Source organism: Somniosus microcephalus, chromosome 4, assembly GCF_052327205.1.
Source record: "Somniosus microcephalus isolate GS21.2 chromosome 4, FLI_Smic_1.0, whole genome shotgun sequence".
NCBI classification, from domain to species: domain Eukaryota; kingdom Metazoa; phylum Chordata; class Chondrichthyes; order Squaliformes; family Somniosidae; genus Somniosus; species Somniosus microcephalus.
The window spans coordinates 118,601,175-118,607,244 of record NC_140990.1 but is presented as its reverse complement, the minus strand read 5'-3'; positions in this window follow the sequence as shown (position 1 = coordinate 118,607,244).

Here is a 6,070-nt window from a genome sequence, read left to right as displayed (position 1 = left end):
TTTATGGAGGGTGGAGGGTGGGAGGGCAGCCAGGAGAGCGTTGGAATAGTCATGTCTAGAGGAACCAAAGGCATGGGTAAGGGTTTCAACAGATGATGAGCTGAGGCAGGGGTGGAGACGGGCGATGTTACAGAGGTGGAATTAGGCGGTCTTGCTGATGGAGCCAATATGTGGTTGGAAGCTAAATTTAGCGTCAAATAGGAGGCCGACTTTGTGAACTGTCTGGTTCACCCTCAGAGAGTTGCCAGACAGAGGGCTGGAGGCACTGACTAGGGAATAGAGTTTGTGGCGGGGACCGAAGTCAATAACTTCGGTCTAAACAATATTTAGTTGGAGCAAAGTTCTGCTTATCTGGTACTAGACGTCGGACAAGCAACGTGAACAATCGGAGACAGTGCAGTCAAGAGAGGTCAAGGTGAGGTAGAGATGATTGTCATCAGTGTAGATGTGGAACCTAACGCTGTGTTTTCGGATGATGTTGTCGAGGTGCAGCATGCAGATGAGAAATAGGAGGGGGGTAAAGATAGATCCATCAGGGATTCCAGAGATAACGGTGCGCAGAGGGAAGAGCAGGAAATGCTGGTGATTCTCTGGCTATGAGGGCAGGCCCACTGAGCTGGACGATGGAGGAGAGGCGTTGGAGGAGGATGGAGTGGTCAACCGTGTCAAAGGCTGCAGACATTTCGAGAAGGACGAGGAAGAATAGTTTACCACACTCACAAAAACATAAGGTGTCATTTGTGAAATTGTTAAGAGCTGCTTCAGCACCATTATATTTGTGTGCATATATTTTCTTTTGTATTATTGTTATTTTACTGTGGGTGAATTATCACACTGTTATCACTGTGTACATGGTGTTCTATTGTGTTACTGACACTGTCACTGTGGGTGAATTATCACACTGTTATCACAGTGTACATGGAGTTCTATTGTTTTACTGACACTGTCACTTTGGGTGAATTATCACACTGTTATCACTGTGTACATGGAGTTCTATTGTGTTATTGACACTGTCACTTTGGGTGAATTATCACACTGTTATCACTGTGTACATGGAGTTCTATTGTGTTATTGACACTGTCACTTTGTGTGAATTATCACGCTCTTATCAATGTGTGCAGGTAGTTTTATTGTGTTATTAACACTGTCACTTTGGGTGAATTATCAAGCTCTTATCACTGTGTGCAGGTAGTTTTATTGGCCTGTATTATCTGATGACAACGGGTATTTATGAGTTGTTTACACCACCGTAGGCACATCGGGAATGCCGGTGTCAGTCATGCAAAGCGCATGCGCTAAATACCGGCTTTGCCGATCTGTCAAGAATCCTCTTGACAGATCGGATGCCTGCCCTGGAGAAGGGCCTCAGCGGGTGGAGAGTTTCGCTTTCTGCAGAACCTCCGCCCGCTGTAAATCCTTAGAAATCATACACCTGGTAAAAGCAGGCTTAAAGCCTCTTTTTATGGGCATAAGCTTTTCAAATAGTAAATTGTTTAAACTAATTTATAATTTAAAAGTAAGTTTAAGGCAGGTAAGTTTATTTTTAGCCACGTTAAAAACCTAAATTATATTTTTCAAAAAAATTAATTTTTGTTAAAATATTTAATTTAATGTAATTTTATCTCCTTTTCAAATCGTGATGGTTTTTTAAAAATGTATTTAATATTTTAGTGTATTTTTTCAGTGATCCCCATTCATACTTTTGACAGGTCTATCTGTCAAATTTATGAATGGGGATTCTTTTCTTTCATTGTCTCACCTGGCCGACGTGATCCCAGGGACGCTTGCGAACTGCATGCACCCCTGGGATATGTGGGCCCTGTGCATTTCGACTGTGGAGAGGCCCAGCACCGGAAGTGTCCGGACCTCGGGAGACCTCAGTTAATTGCATAGATTTTTTTCCGAATGGAGGCATCCGCACGCAGAAAGCCTCATCCGGAAATTACGGGCCATTGTGTTATTGAAAGTGACTGACTAAGTTCCACAAATGATTTTTTAATTGAGATTATTCGCCAATTAAATAATTCCCGCCTGAATTTAATGAATTAATTTAGTGTAATGACATTATTAGGCAGTGAGTTGTCAGAGATACTAGCAAGGTAATAAGTGACCGTTTTATGAATGAATCTGTATTTTCCCCAAACTCACAAAGGTCAGTGTTTCTGTTTTCAGATTCTGACTCCCCATGGTTCAGCCCGGCTCCCTCTTCCACATTTGCTGCGGCTAACAGTTCTATAGTGACCGCTGCTGAGCCTGGGGTTTCCTTCTGCTCCTGACATCAGGCTATGTCCCGGAATGCCCCCATCTTCACTCCTTTCTCCACATTGAGTGACGCTGCATAACTGGTGGCATGTCGCGTATCTGAGTCACAAAGTTTTAAATTCAATATCCACTCTAAGACTAGGCTGATCATTTATCCGGGCAGCGTTGTGCAGTACTGAGCAAGTGCTGCATTGTAGTTGGTGCCTTTCACCAACTGAGACCGGATCCTCTGCCAGTTCCAGTGGTACCGATGGACACCGAAGATCCCAGGTGATTATCAGAAGAAGAGCTCAGAGTTTTCACTGTGTCCTCGCAACATCCCCTCCGCAAAGAAAGAAACGCCAATTGTCCATCCGCCCCTCACTTTTTGCGAATCTTTTGGCGCAAGTTCACTGCAGAATTCTCCAAAAGTGAATAATTTTACACAAATTCATCCGATGAGGGCGTTTTTGGTCCTCCGCAGGACCTAATCTGTTTTAAATGTTTTTTTCCTATTGTTTTGCTACTTTCCCCTTCCATTATCGGGTTTATTATTTACCCTCTTAAATATCTTCTCTACTGCGTTACTGTATGTTTTTCTGTCTGTGTGATGCTCCCACGTTGGTTGGGGGTATTTCCGATGTTCTCTTGTTCTCCATGAGGATTCATTACAGTATTTTACATTCCGATGTCATTGGCCTGTCTTATTTTTAATCACGATGATTATTTTAAACACAGAAGCAGGTACCCACAGCGTAAGCGATCTGTTTTCAACTTAGGATCACTTATCAAAGCTGCAAAATTCACACTGAATCCTGTCAAACAGATGCATTTGGTGGGAGTCGGACCAGTAATCTTCCTGTTCTCGCTCTCACACAAATTCACTCTCTCTCGCTATCTCTCACACTCATTTACTTTCTCTCACACACATTCACTGTCTCTCCCTCACACGCATTAACACTCACACACATTCACTCTCTCTGTCCCTCTTTCTCCCACACATTCACTCTCTCTCACACGCATTCACTGTCTCTCCCTCTCTATCACACACATTCACACTCTTTCCCTCTCAGTCTCTCTCTCTCTCTCTCTCTCTCTGTTACAGCTAACTTGGCAGTGATTGTGATCCTGTCCCGAGGAAGGTGCGGTCTCTCCAGATGTGTCACTTGGTACCTGGTGTCCGTGGCAGTGGCGGATCTCCTGGTCATTTTCACCGCTGTGATATTAAACCGAATTGCCGGTAGTTATTTCCCGTTCAGTTTCCTGTCCATCACACCAGTCTGTAGTCTCAAACTTGCGCTATTTTATGGAGTTATGGACAGTTCTGTCTGGTTAACAGTTGCTTTCACCTTTGATCGATTTGTGGCCATTTGTTGCCAGAAGCTGAAAACAAAATATTGCACTGAAAAAACAGTGGCGATGGTTATAGGAACGGTCTGTGACGTGTGCTGTTTAAAACTATCTTATTGTATTTTGTATATGAATCTTTGTACACAATTAGCAACATACCCTGGTTCTGCAGAGTAAAATTAATATTTTATACCTCACATGCATGGGCTGCATTTGACTGGATTGGTCGCATTTTAACCCCGTGTCTCCCATTCATTCTGATTTTGCTGCTCAAAGCTCTGACCGTCCGACACATTCTTGCGGCCAGCAGAGCCCGCAGGAGACTCCGGGCCCAAAGTAATGGCGAGAATCAGAGTGACGCAGAGATGGAGAAGCGGAGAAATTCCATCGTTTTACTATTCGCCATCTCGGGAGGTTTTATCCTGTTATATTTGTTGTATCTTTTAACTTTCCTCTATGTCGGGATTGCGAGTGTTACTTACTTCTCTGGTTCAAATTATACAAAATCAAATTTTATTCTGGAGGAAAGCGGATTTATGCTTCAGCTTTTGAGTTCCTGCATCAACCCGTTTATATATGCAGGGGCCCAGATTAAATTCAGAGAGGAGTTAAAAAATGGGGTGATATATCCTCTGAGTCTAATAGCTGAATCATTTGAATGATGAAAATGGTAAAGTTTAGCATGAATTGTACATTAGATTCCATGCTGTGCTCTTCTTGTCCGTGTCAGACACAACCTCCCCTCCCAGATACACAGTCACTCACTCTAAGATTCTTACCCAATGTGAATTTAAGAATGTATGTGGAAAACTGCATAAGCGCACAATTCAATGTTGTAACCCATTCTCAGTTAGTTTCCACTTCTCCTGTCGGTGCTGACTCGGGCCTGGTACATTCCCACCAGCCCCACGAGCCCTGGATTATCTCTACATTCATGTGGATCCAGGCCTCTGGTCGGTGATTGGATATCAAGTTTACCTGTTCAAATATCCCTCCTGGGGATGGTTTTGATCTTGAGGGTCGGATACGCTCTGAAATGGGATCACGCACTTTGCCCATGCATTGTTCTCCACTCACTGGGCACCGCCCCACAGCCGCACTCCTGTCTCCATAAACACAGGAACAGAGGAACTGCTGGAGGATAAAGACAAACGACCACCCAGGTCACTTTCTACTCTTTCCACTGGCCAATTGGGATGATACCCCCAGTGTCATTAAACAAACTAAAATTAATCTGTCTTTGTAAATATGCACAAACAATAATCATCAAAACCATACAAATTGGAAAGTTATCAAATTAAATGAGAATATTAAATTCACTATCGTTTATGCACTCCAGCCTAGTTCGCTTTTTACCATCCTGGTAGTCCCTCGATACAATGATAATGGAGTTGTTGCCTAGTCATAAAAATCAATCTCTATCGATTAGTCCACAACAGACCCAAGCATTAGATGAAGGAAACCCCAGTGGTGGAGAGCTTTAGGAACCATAGGACCAAAGCCAACTGTTCCTCCCAAGCATACTGCACTTACCACATGTCATATCTCAAATTACTCACATACTATGTCCCAATATATTATTCTAGGAATTAAATATCTCTAATTTGCATTTGAATGAATCAACACTAACTGCTTCCACCTTCTCCCTATGCAGCCTGTCCCATAAATTGATCACTCACTCACTGAAATACTGTTTCAGCAGATTGGGTTTGAATTGACCCCCTTGAAGTGCAGGCCATGTCCTCTGGTTCTACTGACTGGACAAGGTGAAATAACTTGTCCTGCTCTACATTATCTGGTCCCTATAGAATCCTACAAAGAGCACACTGCGAGTCAGGAAGGTATAGGGACCCAGGATGTAGTGCTGGAGGAGCCTCAGCCCTGGAACTTGTCCAAAAGGTATGAGGTAATTTCTACCTGTATGGATGAGGAAAAGCACTGCAGGGAGGATGGACAAACTAATCACGGCACTGTGGTAGAAGGGGCCATCCAAGAGGGGGGTAAAGGAAGGAATGTGGTAGTAGTAGGGGACAGCATAGTCAGGGCGATACATTCTGTTCTCTGCAGCCAAGAAAGAGTGTCCCGAAGGCTGTGTTGATTGCCCGGTGGCAGAGTTAAGGATATCTCCTTGCGGCTAGAGAATTAATTGGAATGCGAGAGGGAGGATCCATATGTCATGGTCCATGTAGCAACCAACGACATAGGTAGAACTTAGAATGAGTTTCTGCTGAGTGAGTTTAAGGAGCTAGGGTAAAATTAATAAGCAGAAGCACAAGGGTAATAATTTCTGGAGTACTACCTGAGCCACGCACACATTGGCATAGGGTCAAGCAGATTGGAGAGTTAAATGCGTGTCTCATAGCATGGTGTGGGAAAAAGGGGCTTCAATTCATGGGCACTGGCACTAGTACTGGGGAAAGAGGGAGCTGTTCCGTCAGGACGGGCTCCACTTAAACAGGGCTGGGACCCGTGCCCTGAC